Genomic DNA, 17,287 nt, shown 5'->3' with positions numbered 1-17,287 from the left:
CACAGGTGAACATCTTTCTGTTATTTTCTGCTTTCAGCCAAGGTTCATCAGACATCAGCAATGATATCCCTCGTTTCACGGCCTCTTCTGAATCCTGCTTGAACCTCTGGAAGTTCTCTGTCAATGTATGCTTGCCGCTGTTTCTGTATTACCTTTAGTAAAATTTTACTTGCATGGGATATCAAAGATATTGTCCAATGGTTTCCGCATTCCGTTGGGTCACATAATTTGGGAATGGGCACAGATATGGATCTCTTCCAATCAGTCGGCCAGATATTTGTCTTCCAAATCTCTTGGCAGAGATGAGCTAGTGCCTCCTGTCGTCTCACTTTCTTGAAAGATTTCAGTTTTTATTCCATCAATTCCTGGTGCCTTGTGCTTTGCCAATTCCTTCAATGCACCTTGGGCTTCCTCTCTAAGTATCATTGGCTCTTGATCATAGCTACCTCTTGAAACAGCTGAACATTAACCATTTCCTTTTGGTGCGGTGACTCTATGTATTCCTTGCATCTTCTCTTGATGCTTTATGTATCATTCAATAATTTGCCCAGAGAATCTTTCAATTATGGAAGTCGAGGCTTGAATTTTTTCTTCAGTTCCCCCAATTTGAGAAATGCTGAGTGTGTTTCTTCCTTTTTGGTTTTCTGATTCCAGATCTTTGCATATTTTGTTCTAATATTTGGCTTAATCTTCTCAACCTGATCTTTGAAATGCTATGTTCAGCTCTTTTACCTCCTCAGTTCTTCCATTTGCTTTAGCATCTCTACGCTTGGAGAGCAAGATTCAGTGTCTCTTCTGACATCCATTTTGACCTTTTCCTTCTTAATGATTTCTTGCTTTCTTCATGTATGATGGTCTTGATGTCTGCCCACAACTCTTCTGGTCTTTAATCTTTGGTATTTAATGTATCTTCAGATGATCCATTTCGTTAAAGCTTTACAAATAAGCTCCCCATGATAATCCTGTATCCTGTGACTGCCCCTGTGGAACACCACAACCCCCATCTCCAAACAGTACTTGTAAACTGTTGAGCTAAGCTCTCTGCCTTGAATTTATCCACTGTTTTAATAGGAATTTTTTTAAGGCACCCTGAGACAAGACTAACATAAACATGTTTGAGTACTTGAGTGCAGCCATCTACTGATTTTGCAAACGGATGTTTGGAATAAACATGTGCATTTTATGAACTGGAACCCTAACAGTGATACTCTGACTTACCTTCATACAGATTTATATTTATGTAGTGATTACGAGTCGGGATGCAAACCTCAAGGTCAGCAGTTCGAAACTACCAGCAGTTCCGTGGGAGAAAGATGAGGCATTCTACTCCTGATTTAACAGCCCTGGAAACGCTGTGCAGGGTCACTATGAGTCGGGATCGACTCCACTGTACTTAACAACAACAACAACTATGTATGGACTCCTAGTGTGGCACTGTAGAATCAGCCCTTGACTGTGAATCACAAGGTCCACAGTTCAAACCCACTAGTTGCTCCTCAGAAACCCTAAGGGGTCGCTATGAGTCGGAACAGACTCCACGGCACATAACCATCATCACCAGTTAACCAGTTGCTACTGGAGTGCATTGACACAAGGTGACCCATGAGTTATCACCTTAGAACTGTGATTCTTAAGACTTTCTTTCAATGGTTGATTCTTTTGGAAGCTGACAAGGCCTTTCCTTCTGATATGCCTGTGTATACTCAAACCTACAACCTTGGGCTATCAGCCAATTTTAACTGTATCAGCAGTGGTAGGAAATGTTCTAACACTCATATCTGGTCATATCTATTAGTTTACATATTGTCTATGGCTGTATGTGCACAATAAACACAGCACTTGGAAGAGATCCTATGGCTGCAAATCAAGAAGTATTTATTTACTGAAAGTCTGAGGATCCATCTTTAGTCATTTTCTGTAGGAGGTGGAGTCAAATCTAGCATCCTGGTTTAAAATCCTATCTATAAAAAAACTTTTTAAAAAAAATCCTACCTATATGTTGGTGATTTCAGCCCAAATCTCTCCATTAAACAACTCTAGGATGCTAGCTACCTATACTACTGTACTGGTTTGTAACTGCTTAGAATAGTGTGCTGGAATTCTTAACTTGCAGTCCATTCCTCGATTCTTTCAAAACATACCCAGAATCACACTTCTATTGTTACCATCATAACTGAAGCCACCACACTGTCTCACATTGCTGACTACTGCAATAATCTCTTAATCTACATTTCTTCTTCCTCAGATTATGTTGGAGTCCTGGTGTGGTGCTGTGGGGTAAAGCACTGGACACACAGTCAGTGGTTCAAACTCAACAGTTGCTCCTTGGAAACCATATACAGGGTCGCTATGAAATTGGAACTAGCTCAAAGGCATTTAACAACAACAACACAGCTGATGTTACTCAAGATCCTCCAATGACTAGGTCTTGTTCAGCGGAAATGTGTAAGTTCTTTTAGAAACATCTGGCTCTTGCTACTTGAATTGCTTCCTCACTCTAAAAACATTGGTGGCTATCTTCTTGTTTAAATACACCAAATGTTCTCTTAGCATAAGGCGTTCATACATACTGTTAACTTGTGCCAAACATATCCTATTTCCCCATGACAAACTTTACTGCTCTACAAGGCAGGCTTTGTTTCTTATGTATCTCTTCCACAAAAACATCAGTACCTGGAAGGTAGATTTAACTCTTGTTGTCTGGAATATTGAGTGACTGTAACATAGTTTTGTTGTTGTTTAGTGCTGATGAGTCAGTTCTAACTCAGAGTGACACTGTATAGGGTTTCCAAGAAGTAGTTGCTGGATTTAAACTGCCAACCTTGTTGTTCGCAGTCCAGTGTGGACTCAATTAAAAACTTTTTATTATCTTAAGAATATTCACACCGGAATTTCCAGAAGACAGAATTTCTTAATGCCAATTTTCCCATATTGCACAGCAGATTGTATGGGACATTATGAATTCTGACTGCTGGTAATTGTATACTTTGGATTTCCCAGAGAGTCAGGTTATCAGGCAGCCAGATCCAACCCTGGAAATTCTGATGAGTGAGGTTTACTCAACAGTTATAGACCAGTTCTACATGAAAGATGCTGTGACTGCAAACGATGTCAAAGTGGAATTTGTGACTTGATACCAGATTCTGTCATTGAGGCCACTCTTCAATCCTTGTGGGTATTTAATGAATGGAGTAACATTAGATGGAACTTGTTCACATCACTCCAGAACCAGAGTTTTCTTATGTCAGCTTTGAAACAAACCTAAGTCAGACCTCCTACAATGATCTGATCAAGAAAGTTGTGGAAGTCTTCACGCCAGGAAAATTTGTGACCACGCTGTTTGTAAATCAAAGTTCTAAATGTTGCACATTGCTTTCTTCACCCCAGAAGATTGACGGTTTTAAGTGTCTTGATTTTCAGAGTGCTAATGTTCAATGATTACATCTTTGTTTTACCAGTTTTGCTAAGAAGCAGCAGCAACAGCAGAGTTGATTAAGAAAAATGATTCTTCCCCCGCTGGACCGCACCAGTTCTAAGTCGGCTGCTAGGCGCCTGACGACGCGAGGCGACGCAAGAAACCGCGGCCTGGGGGCAGACCCAGCGAGAGACCCGACCCCCGTGCGCGGCGGGGAAGGGGGACGGCGGGGCGATTTTTTTTTTTTTAAATGCAAAAAGAGGAACACACATAGAATAAGGTGGTGGCTGCTTTCTAGGTTTTAATACCAGAGTCCATGCTTTCCATAGCCATCACCTTGTAGTTGCAGAAAGTCCTAGATATAATCATAGTGTAATTGTTTTAAATTGTATGCATTATTATATAAAAGACTTAGGTATCTTTCATGAATGCTCTCTTCTGTGTTAAGGTATTCTATGTCATGCTTGCTGTGAAACTGAAGTGCCTGTAGAAAAAACCTTTTACTGTGAAAATAATTCAATTTGGTTTATGCACAGCATAATATTTCTCCAGGTGTCACCCAAAATTCCCCACAGATAAGGCTTTTTCCTCATTAGGTGCTGACCTCAGCCAAACCCTCAGGGACTGTTCTATTAAATTGCTGCCAGAATTTTACATCCCATTACTTACAGTTTCTAGAACATAGTTTCTCTATGAATGTTACTGAAATTTCGTTTCATGCTGATGTTTTTTGCAACAGCAATTAAAGTTTTTCTTCCATCCCCCCCAAAAAAAAACCTACCCAAAGAAAATTCTCTATTCCATAACTAGTTTAAAACAATGGCTTTACTTTCTAATTGATGTTGGTTGTTTAAAAAAAAAATTGTGCGTTGTTTTATATGTTGCTTTTAGGTGTCATCAAGTGAATTTCAACTTACAGTGAAAAGAGTCACAAAATGCATAAAAATTCTAATAGGATTGAAGAAAAAAGCAACTCTACAAAAACAGCTGTTGTTAAGTGCCACTGAGTTGGTTCCAACTCATAGCAACTCTGTATAGGGTTTCCAAGGAGCAGCTGGTGAGTCTGAACTGCCAACTTTGTGGTTCAAACCAACCTTGTGATCCCACACTTTATCCCACAGCACCACACCACTTTCAAAAGGACAGAACCACCAGTAAGAAACTCAACAAAGACATAGAGCCAACTAAACAACATAATCAGGTTATTTGACTTCATAGATTATTATAGAGTGCACTCAACCCAACAGCACAACACACAGTCTTTTCCAGGACACATGGAACATTCTCCAGAACATACTACATGGTAAGTTAGACTCCACAAAGCCAACGCTCAATAAATTTAAAACCACAAAAATACTACAAACCACCTTGTGAGATCACAATGTTATAAAATTAGAAATCAACAACAGGAAAATCATGGAAACAAGTTCAAATACATGGAAACTAACCACCATGACTAAAAGCTACTGGGTAAATAGAATATTATTAAATAAAAAACTCCTTGAAGCAAATGAGAAAAACACATATGCCAAAAATGTTTGGAACACAGAAAGGCAGTGCTTAGAGGACAATTTATAGCCATAAACCAAACATCCAAACAAAGAACTAAAATCAACAAAATTATCTCTAACAATCAGAAAAAGACAAGCATAGTTAGCCTACAATCACCAGAACAAAGGGAGATTAGGGCAAAAATATATTAATTAGAAAACAGGAAAACAGAATCAAGACAAAAATTTGGTTCTTTAAAATTATTAAGAAAATTGATAAACCACTGACAAATCTAACAAAAGAGGAAGTAAACACAACATGCATAATAAACGATATGGGTGCTGTCACAACAGAACCAAAAGAAATTTTAAAAATCACAGAATACTATTAAGAGTTGTATTCTAATAAATTTTAAAATCAAGAAATAGATACATTTTAAGAAATGCATTACCTACCTAAACTAACACAGAGTGAAGTAGAAAATTTGAACAGACCTGTAACAAAAGAAGAAATTTATCAGGTCATTAAAAGCTCCAAACAAAAAAAGTTCAGGCCCAGATGGCTTTACTGGTGAATTTAACAAAATACTCAGATAAGAGTTGACACCAATGTTATTAAATCTATTCCAAAACACAGAAAAGGATGAAAAATTCAAGAATACATTTTATAAACTGAGCATGACCCTCCTAACAAAACCAGGCAAGAACATCACTAAAAAAGAAAATTATAGACCACTATCACTCTGGTAGCATAGACGTTACGAATCGGGCTGTAAACCTTAAGGTCAGCAGTTTGAAACTACCGGCTGCTCGGCAAGAGAAAGATGAGGTGTTCTGCTCCCGTAAAGATTTATAGCCTCGGAAACCCTGTACATGACATGGTCGCTATGAGTCGGAACCGACTCCACGGCACATAACAACATCATCACTCAAGAACATAGATGCAAAAATTCTCAACAAAATCCTGTTGTTGTTAACTGCTGTCAAGTCAGTTCTGACTCACAGTGACACTGTATAAGGTTTTTTATCCTAGTCCATAGAATTTCAACATATCAAAAAAAATATCATGACCAAGTGGAGTTCATACCAGGGATGCTAAGGATGGTTCAATATTATAAAAACATTTAACAGAATTCACCACATAAATAAAACAAAAGAAAAGAAGCATATGATCATAAAAATTAATGCAGAAAGGGTATTTGACAAAATCCTATTTCCATTCTTGGTAGAAGCATTCTACAAAGTAGAAATTTCTCAACATAATTAAGAACATACATGTAAATCCAGTAACCACCATCACTCTTAATGGAGAGAAATTTAAAAGCATTTATTTCCCTTTGGGAACAGGACCAGGCAAGAAAAGACTTAATCACCACTCCTATACAATACTGTGTTGAAAGTCATAGCCAGAGCCGTAAGGGAAGAAAGGGAAATGAAAGGCATCTAAATTGGCAGGGAAGAAACAATATGTAATTTGAAGATGATACAATCCTATACACAGAAAATCCTAAAGACTCAGCAAAAAAAATTATTGGAACTCATTCAAAGATTGAGCAAAGTGGCAGGTCACAAGATCAATATACAAAAATTAGTTGGATTCCTATACACTAATAATGACAGCTCTGAAAATGTTAATTAGGAAAGTATTCCCATTTATAATAACCACCAATAAGATAGAATACTTACGAATATATCTAACTATAAACAGAAGAACTATAGACCTATACAAAGAAAACAATACGCTACAAGAAACCAAGAGAGTGACAAAAATGGAAGAAGAATATACTATGGATAGAAGATTCAACATTGTTAACATGTTAATACTACCCAAAGCAATCTGTAGACATAACACAATCCCAATCCAGATTTGAACATCATTCTTTAAAGAGATGGAAAAAATGATCATGGACTGTATATGGAAAGGAAAGAAACCTTAGATACGCCCAGCACTGCTTAGGAAGAACAACAAAATTGGAGGCGTGTCACTTCCTGATTTAACCCACTCAGAGTGGTCATAACAGCCTGGTACCAGCACAGCAAAAGACAAATAGATCAATGGTACAGAACTGAAAACCCAGAAGTAAATCCATCCACATACAGTCCATCAATCTTGGACAAAGGACCAAAACTCATGAGGAATCTCTGTACATGGACCAAGAGGCAGTTGTTTGAACAAAACATGGGAACAGTGAATGGTTTAAAATTAAGATAGGTGGGTGACAAGGTTGTATTCTTTCACCATACTTACTTAATCTGTATGTTGAGTAAATAATCTGAGAAACTGGGTTATATAAAGAAAAACGTGCCATTAGGATTGTAGAGAGACTTATTAACAACCTATGATATGAACATGATACAACCGTGCTTGGTGAAAGTTAAGAGGACATTTACTGATGAAGATCAAAGAGCAGAGCCTTTGTTATGGATTACATCTCAATATAAAGAAAACAAAAATCCTCACCACTGGACCAATAAATAACATTCTTATCAATAGAGAAAAGACTGAAATTGTCAAGGACTTCATTATTCCTGGATCAACTATCAACACTCAGCAAAGCAGCAGTCAAGAAATCAAATGACATACTGCATTAGGCAAATCTGCTGCACAAGACCTTTTTAAAGTGCTGAATAGCAAAGATGTCAATTTAAGTACTGAGGTGCGACTGATCGAAGCCATGCTATTTTCAATAACCTCATATGCATGCAAAAGCTGGACAGTAAATAAGGAAGGCCGTAGAAGAATTGATGCTTTTGAGTTAGTGTTTTGGAGAATATTGAAAGTACCATGGGCTGCCAAAAGAACCAAGACATCTGTGTTGGAAGAAGTGCAGCCAGAATGCTCATTGGAGGCCTGGATGGCCAAACTTAAGTCTCTCATACTTCAGATGTATTGTCAGGAGGGACCAGTCACTGGAGAAGGACATCATGTTTTGGTAGGGTGGAGAGTCAGAGAAATAGAGGAAGACCTTCAGAGAGATGGATTGGCAAAATGGCAGCACCAATGGTCTCAAGCGTGGCAACAATTTTGAGGTTGGCCCAGGACCTGGCACTGTTTTGTTATGTTGTGCATAGAGTCGTTATGAGTCAGTGCCAACTCAATGGCACCTAACAACAAAATGTAGGTTAATACCCTGGACTGCAAGGTCACTTTGAACTGCAAGGGTCAGCAGTTCAGGCTCACCAGCTACTCCTCATAAATCCAATACAGGATAGCTATGAGTTGGAACCTACTTGAAGGCACTTAATGACAACAACGTTTCTTGAATACTTTATTCCAGTCTATTGCTGTAGGTGCTAAGTGCTGTGAAGTCGATTCCAACACAAAACGACCCTGTATAGGGTTTCCAAGAAGCAGCTGGTGGGTTTGAACTACTTATCTTGTGGTCCACAATCCAGTGCTTATCCCACAGCACCACACCAAGAGTCCTTCGCTGTAGTTAAGTGTCATCAAGTCAGTTCCAACTCATAGCATCCCTGTATATTGTTGTTGTTGTTCAGTGCCCTCGAGTCGATTCCAACCCATAGCAGCCCTGTATAGGGTTTCCAAGGAGCAGCTGGTGAGCTTGAACCCCAACCTTACAGTTCAAGTGACTTTGCAGTCTCACTCATTAGCCTACAGCGCCACACTCCAATGCTTATCCTACAGCTCCACATGAGCAATCTATAGGTAGTTTTGGTGAATATTGCATGTCAGTTTGAAGAGGTAAAAGGGGAATAGTGTTAAGATGCTTGCCTGTCTTTTTAATCTTGGTTTCCCTTGCCTACCAATGTAAAATAGACACATGAGGTAGGGAGAAAGGAATAGCCAGAATCATCACTACAGAAAGCTTTAAGTCTTCAGCCTATAACTGACTGGAATACCTTAAAGGGGGCTAGAAGTTGCCCAGTGAAAGAGACTTCCTGTGGAGCTTTTACATTGCACAAGACCATAGGTGAAATCTAGAACCCCATGCAGAACCGACTGAGGTAGGACATGTCCACTGGAAAGGATGAGTAGACCAGCCGCTAAGAACAGAAGATACTTCATAAAAGAAAGACTGGCAGGAAAAATCCTAAACAATAACGGCAGTCTGACTGATTACCACAAGAACAAGTAAGCCGTTCGTCCAGGAGCCATCAAGGCAAGTGGTCAGGATCCCTCATCAGAGCAAACCTCCATTCCAAGACTGAGATTTTCAAGGGGAATACATGAACAGGCAGGTGGCCTGGCTGCTGACCACACTGGTCACCAATAAGGGAAGGGGGGAAAAAACAGCAATGAAGTTGTGAGCTAAGCCCGACCACATTCAATAGACCCCCGTGAACCTGGGTGGAGACCTGGATGGCCAGCAATACGGCAAGACCCGGGGACTTCTGGGCCCAGAGGCAGTGACATGGCCACAGAGGATTAAGAGTGGAGAGTGAGGCAGCCAGCTGATATGAAGTGAGGGGACATGCACAAGGACACCCATATTTGCAGATAGTACCCATCTGACCTGGCTTAGATGGCTGGCTGATCAGAACTCGACTAGAAGAAAGAAGAGGGGAAAAACAAAATAAGAGTAACCTGCGACAATTTGATAAACTTTACCTATACTTATGGATGCAGTTGCTCAAAAAAGGGAACAAATCTTTACAGCGAGGATCACTCCCACCATCCACAGTACACAGGGTTGGGAAACATAAGACACTGGCTACCCAAAATGGGGGTGCCTATAAAAGCAAGAAGTGACTGGCTTACAAGTTTTCAAGAGGGAGCCTAGTTCCAGACGGGGCAGGGAAAGGTAGAATCACCACTGAAAGATTTCCAATCTGTTGAGACCAGGCTGGCGAAAGGAAATGGGTATAAGACTCTTGTGGTACAATAGCGACTAATTGCCATCAAGACGGACTGTGAGGGTAGGAAATATAGAGGTAGATGTTTTTTTGACAAAAGGAGGAGAGTGATTGACTTTGCAGCCCAGGAGCGGATGTCCCTGGGTCCATCAAGTGAGAAGAAGAGAAAGGAGAGCATGACCCTATCCAGAGAGGCAGTGATGCCAGGGATGGAGACAGAGAAGATGACCTGGACAGATGGAGAGACTGGGGACACTGGACTCAGAGAGGGAGAAGGGCTGTGTGCTGGCAGCTTGGGGGAAGGGGGTGGGCCTGTGTGGTATATACCCTGTGGGGTTACTTGATGATGCATGGAGGGGATTGTAATCATTGCAATGAAATGAAATATGATAGGATGAGTGTAAAACTGATGTTCTCCCATGTAAACCTCACAATAAAAACTTAAAAAAAAAAAAAAAAATAGTGCAATGAGCATTCACATATACAACCCTTTAACTAGATTCAGCAATCAAGAATTGAATTTTCCAATGTTCAATGCTGCATTATTTTTATTAGCAAAAAAAATAGAAACAACCCAAACGATCCTCAACAGATAAATGAATAAACCACATGTGGTATACATAGATACCATGGTGAATTATTCTGCCGTAAAGATAAATGAAGTTCTGATTTGTGCTACAACATGGATGTATTTTTTAAATACTAAGTAAAACAGACACAAAAGGAATTGTATAGTCTAAAGTATATGAAATATGAAAAGCAAATGTATAATTTCAAAAGTCTCTTTGTTACCAGGGATCCAGGGAGGGAGAAACAGGGAATTATTGCTTAGAGAGTACTAAGTTTCTATTTGGGTCAGCAAATAACTTTGGGAAACAAATTGTAGTGATGGTTATACACATGGTGAAATTTTAACCAGTGTCACTAGTCTGTACATTTATAAATTATTTAAATAGAAAATTTATCATTCTATATACTTTAGTAGAAATCTTTTGAAAAGGATAAAAAAAGCACAAGTTGTGGGAATAGAAGGTTTGGGAGGGCAAAATGAGAAGATCAGTGTTTTGGACAATACAGTAATTATGAAGAGCTGCATGTGATAAGGGATGTAGTGAACTAATATCAATTGGGAGTTAAGGGGTTAAAGGAAGTTGAAGCCTAAAAACAAACAAACAAAACAGTAAGTTGACCAGGCAAATGGGACTGAAGGAAAAAACATGTATGTGTGAAGGATCCAAGGCAGGAGATCATTCTCAAATCTTTAAAGAACTGAAGCACTAAAGAGGGATGGAGAACCAGAGAACCAGAAAGATGTAAATGCACAAAGCAATGTTTATACCTTAAGAGAAGACACCAAAAGACTGTGACACAGAGAATGAGGAAATCTGAATTGTGAAGAAGGAAATTCGGCAACACAGGATCATGGTCTAACGTATGAAAAGTGAAGAGATACAAGAACTATTTCAAAGGCAAGATCTAAGGTATTAGTAAGTGTACTTTGGTTATGAGAAAGGATAATGTCATTGAGTGTCAAGAATAAATGAATCAGGCTCATAAACAGTAAATGACACAACCATTTGAACTTGAAATGACACAAAATGATCTGAACTTCAGTACTTTTTCAATTCTATCACATAACTATGTAAGTCGACAGCTTCACAATTAGTCATTTTAGGTATTTTCACTTTTAAAAAGTTCATGTTCACCTACATAAATGGCAAAGCCAGGCATCATTAACATTTGCATTCTACTTACTGTATTCTTCACATATAACATGCCCACATAAGGTGTATAGTGTGCAAAAGAAGCTAATGATGATGGGGCTGCATGGTTAACCAATCACTATTTTCATGAAAATATAGTACTTAAACTTAAAAAGGCACTGCAGCCACTCTACACCACAAACCATCAAAGGAGTCTACTGTGCACTGAAAAGGGCCCTGCCCTCTAGCTCTAAAATGAACAGATCTCCCAGGCAGATTACTCAATCTTCCATCCTTCTTCCTCCCGATGCGGCACACAGACAGTGGCAGATGGATGGCATCAGGCACACAACACCTGCCATTCAGCCCATGTGCACAATGCACCATCCAAACCTCTGCCTCTGAAATAAGCACATCTTCTAGCAGGTTGTTCAAAAATAAACTCTCTCATTAGTCTAGGGGCAACCTAAAAGACTGAAACTACAATCTGGCAGGCCACAAAAATCTTTGTAGATCAGGGGAGGAAGCAATAACCCAACGACTATGGGCAATGACCCCTGAGAGCAAAATAAATCTTGTTTTCACTAATGGGAGCCTCTGAAAAACTGACACCTTGATCTGGCCTAAGCTAGAATAGAAATTCCACAGAGCTGGAAAGAAAGCAGTACACAATGAAGACAGTGCTTCCTAAGAGTTTCTTACATACATTTATCCCATTTAAATCATTGTCATTCAGGGGGGAAAAGACAACTAACACCTGGTAGAATTCAAGTGCCCACCATCCCCAACAACAAAAATCACAAGACAACAAAGAAACTCATAATGATGGCCTATATTCAAGTGAAGAAGAAAAAGGGCGAGAAATCACATTTATAAAAACAAATAATGAACAGATCTTTACAAGAAAATAGAGCCTTAATTTTCTCCCTTGAAGCAGCTGGTGGCTTTAAACTGCTGACCTTGCTATATTTATAGTGTAGTTCTTATTCTTGAGATCCTTGATGAACACATTAGTCAAATATATAATACAACAAAAAAGGCTCAAAGAACGAAAGAAATACACAAAGAATAAAAAGAGATTAAGAGGAACAGCGTATGAACAAACATTACAATAACTGGAGGCAATAAGGAAAAAAAGTCAAACTGGAAGAAATTTAAAACATTTGAGTTGACCAGGTAGCGTAATGGTTATGAATCAGACTGCTAACCTCAAGGTTGGCAGTTTGAAACTGTGGGAAAAAAATTATAATCCTGTTTATTATAATATTCAGGTAACTTTTTTATTTCCTGAAGTAAAGACTTTATGATCTCTTTTTCTTTGGTTACTTCCTGAAGTGAGTAAAGAATTTATGATAACTTTCTTTTTCCTTAAACTACTGCCTGGAGCAAAGACTGACCCCTCTCTTCTTTTCCTAAAGTAGGAATGTGCGCCTTAAAAATCTGAACTAGCCAACCGGGTAAGGGAATAGATTGTGCGGTCAAAACCCTAGCCAATAGGGTGAGACACAGCCTTGAGACTCGCGTCAAAGATTAAAAACCCGAGTGGACTGACCACTCGGTGTGCTCACTAGCCTGTTCGTGTATGTATGGCTAAGCGCAGGCACCCTCTTGCAGGAGTAAATTTTACTTTGCCAAAGTAATTTAGTCTCACTGAGTGTCTTCTATGAGACATCGGGATTCATTTCTAACAAAACTAACAGCTGTTCTGTGGAAGAAAGATGAGGCTTTCTGCTCCTATAAAGATTTATATCCTTGGAAACCCTGTGCAGGGTCACTATGAGTCAGAACCGACGACTCCATGGTACTTTACAACAAGAAGAATCAATCAGGGTCCAGGTGTGGTACTGTAGGATAAAGCACTCAACTGCTAACCACAAGGTCAGTAATTCAAACCCACTAGCTGCTCTTTGGAAACTCTATGCAGATTTAGTAAACATTAATATAAAAAAAATGAAAATAAAACACAAACAAAATGAAGCCAGAAGCCACCACAAAGAAACACACAGAAAAAATGACAATAATCTATTTATGTCTATTGATAATTACACGGAAAGTAAATGGATGAAATGTTCCAGTCAAGAAACAAAGAGCAGAATAGTTAAGAAAACAGGATCCTTCAATATGCTGTCTACAAGAGACATAGCAAAAAGATGGAGACAAAAAAAAAAAATTTAAGACAGCCTAAATACCCATCAACAGAAGAATGGCCAAACAAAGTTTGGCACACACATGCAATGGAATACCTCAAAATGTTGAAGAATAATGATGAATCTGTGAAAACACCTCACAACATGGTTGAAACTATAGGACATTATGCTGAGTGAAATTAGTCAATCACAAAAGAACAAACATTGAGAACAATGTTATTTATATACAAGAGGGAGATTAGCAGAGGAAAGATGAAGATGACAGGAAGTGGGTGATGAGACACAGGGAGATTTTCAATAGTTAAACTTAATAGAGGTACACTGATTTACTATTGGTACATGGAGGGGATTGCAACGATGTAATGAAGCAAAGTGTATGATCTGTTGAATGTAAAACTGATGATACGCTCTGTAAATAAATGTTCACTCTATTCACAATAAAAAGTTTTAGAAAAAAATATGGAGAAATCAATGAAACCATAAAGTTTTTTAAAAAGATCAATAAAATTAACAAACGTCTATATAGACTAACAAAAAAAGAAAATAAATAAAAAGAGTAGATACATATATATCGGAAATAAAAAATGAAAAGTGACAGTATTACAAATAATCCTACAAAAATAAAAAAGATCATAAGTGAATATACTATGGGCAACTATTGTTAGTGTTAAATACCATCGAGTCAGATTTCAATTCATAGCAACCCCATGTGATAAAGTAGTACTGCCTCGTAAGGTTTTTTAAGGCTATAACATTTATGGGGCACTCCTGGTGTAGGATCAGCAATGGACTTCGAACCACAAGGTCAGCTATTCAAATCCATCAGCTGCTTCTTGGAAACCCTATAACAGGATCGGTATAAGTCAGAACTGACTTGATGGCACTAACAACAACTCCAAGAGCAAACCAAATCTTTAAGCATAATAGGATTCTACATCACAATCAAGAATCAATCAAAACTGTATGTCATATTAATAGAACCAAGAAAAAAACTGCATGACCATCTCAAAAAACGCAGAAAGGGCCTTTGACAAAAATCCATCCTTTCAAGATAAAAACACTCACCTAGCTAGGAATGAAAGTGACATTTCTCAATCTGATAAAGGCATTTATGAACAATCCACAGTTACCATCATACCATCCTCAATAGACTGAGAGATTTCCCAATAAGATCAGGAACAAGACAAGAATGCCTGCTCTCAACACTTATCCTAACCCTATCAATTAGAAAAGAAAAAGTACCAAATTAAGCAATAAGTAAAATATTCTTATTTGCAAGTGACATGATCCTATATATAGAAAATCCCAACAGCAAAGCTACTAGAGCTGTTAAACTATTCTAGCAAAATGACAGGATGCAAGACCAACACATGTATCAATAGGGTTTCTATATAGTGATACAGAGCATTCTAAAAACAAAGTTAAGAAAACAATTCCCGTTTTAACAGCATCTATCTGGAGTCCTGGTATGGCGCTGTGAGCTAATGCGCTGGACTACAAAATCGGTTTTAATCACAAGGTCAGTAGTAGTTCAAGCACACCATCTGCTCCTCAGAAACCCTACATAGGGTTGCTGTGTGTCAGAATGAACACAATGGCATTTATCTTAATTAAGATAATTAAGATAACAACATCTTAATTATCTAGTGCTGCTATAACAGAAATGACACAAGTAGATGGCTTAACAGTATTCATTCTGACAGCATAGTTAGCTAAGTCCAAATTTAGGGTACCAAACCAACTCTAGCAGAAGGCTTTCTGTTAGCTCTAGGGTAAAGTGCCTGTCTCCTTTCAACATATGTGGGCCTAGAGATCTCCTTGTATCTTGGCATCAATCCTCCCTTGGGTTTTAGGTTCTCAGGACAGGGACCTCAGGTCCAAAAACCATGCTTTATTACCAACTCTTCTTTTTCAGTGGTAGTGAAGTCTCTGTATCTCTGCTCAATTGTTTACCCTTTGGTTGTTGTGACTGTTGTTGCTGTTGTTCAGTGCAGTTGAGTTGGTTGTGATTCATAGCAACCCTGTACAGTGTTTTCAACAAGTGGCTGGTGGGTATGAACTACTGATCTTGCAATTAGAAGTCCAGTCCTTAGCCTAAAGGACTTCACTCAAATACAATCTAATTCTGAAGATTATATCCTGCCTCATTTACAGAACAGCCTCTTATCCTGCCTCATGTTGATGTTAAGTGCTGTTGAGTCAGTTGATTCCTATTCATAGTGACCCTGTATAGGTTTTCAGGGTTGACCAACCTTGTAGTTAGCAGTCAAGTGCCAATCCTACAATGCCACAAGACCCCACCTTAATGTCACAGAAGTTAAGATTTACAACACATAGCAAAACATAGTATAATTACATCAGACCACAAAACGGACACATATTTTAGGGGGATACCCAACTGAATCCCTAAGAGCATCTAAAAGAATAAAATACCCAAGAAAAAATCCTGGTGTTACTTGTCAGATTAGCACTGGACTGCTAATCATATGGTCAGTGGTGTAAACCCACTAGCATCCTATACAAGGTCGCTGAGTTGGAACTAGCTCCACAGCAGTTAACAACAAAGAGAAAAGACTTGTACACTGAAAATTATAAGCTATTACTGAAATTAAAGACCTAAATAAATGGTATGACATATCACGTTTATGGATTAGAAGACTTAATATTGTTGAGATGTCATTATTATTCAAAGCCATCTATAGAGTCAATCCACTCTCCATCAAAATTCCAATAGGGAAAAGCCATCCTCAGTGATATATAACATCAAGGGCCCCAAACAAAGCAGTCTTAAAAAAGAACAGTAAAGCAAGAGAATTTGCATTCCCAAATTTTAAAACTTACTATTTAAGTTATAGTAATCAAAACAGACTAGCAGTGGTGGTGGTTGTAATATAATGCAACATACTAACCAATGGAATAGAATTGAGAGTGCAAAAATAAACCTAAACATCTTTGGTCAATTTCTTTTTGGTAAAGGTGGAGAAATTAAAGATCTCTTTTGAAATGGTGCTGGGATAACTGGACTTCCACATGGCCCAAAAAAAAAAAAGAATGAAAGTTGGATCCATACTTCACACCATTAAAAAAAAAAATCAACTTAAATCAATCAGGAACCTAAAGGTAAGTGTGAAAACCATAAACTCTTAAAAGAAAACAAAAGGCAATAATTAATGGATTCGTAAGATACAAAACAGAATGAAAAGCAAAAATTAGGCAAATGCAACTTATCAAAAATAAAAACTTTTGTTCATCAAAGGACTTTATCTACAAAGTCAAGAGACAAACTACAGATTGGGAACTATATATCTGATAAGGCTTTAATATTCAGAAGTAAAAGAACTCCTATAGCTTAACGAAAGCACAGACCACCCAATTAAAACATAATCAAGGTAGGGGAAGACACAGAGAAGAATTAAAGTGAATAGAGATAACTACTATTAGCTGATGGTACATGGAGTGGTTTGGAATCATTATAATGAAACAAAGTAAATGATTTACTGAATGTAAAGCTAATGATCTGTTCTACAAACCTTTACTCAATTTATAAGCAGAGGGCTTGAAAAGACATCTCACCAAAAAGAAAAAGTCCTGGTGTGATGCTATAGGATAAACTTTGGACTGCTAACCACAAGATGGGTGGTTCACACTCACCAGCTGCTTCTTGGAAATCCTGTGCAGGATCCCTAAGAGTGTGAACTGACTCTCTATGGCACTTAA

At 38.3% G+C, this 17,287-nt stretch overlaps 1 protein-coding gene and 1 pseudogene across 1 annotated transcript in view; one reads left to right on the top strand and one right to left on the bottom strand.

Annotated features, from left to right (window-relative positions):
* WAC (WW domain containing adaptor with coiled-coil) overlaps nucleotides 1-17,287 on the bottom strand; it is a 121,218-nt gene that overhangs the window by 73,610 nt on the left and 30,321 nt on the right.
* On the top strand, nucleotides 2,948-3,492 carry LOC102811175 (annotated as a pseudogene).

Source organism: Chrysochloris asiatica, unplaced genomic scaffold, assembly GCF_000296735.1.
Source record: "Chrysochloris asiatica unplaced genomic scaffold, ChrAsi1.0 scaffold00172, whole genome shotgun sequence".
Classification (NCBI taxonomy): domain Eukaryota; kingdom Metazoa; phylum Chordata; class Mammalia; order Afrosoricida; family Chrysochloridae; genus Chrysochloris; species Chrysochloris asiatica.
The sequence above is the reverse complement of the archived record's forward strand: the minus strand, read 5'-3'. Positions and strand labels throughout refer to the sequence as shown.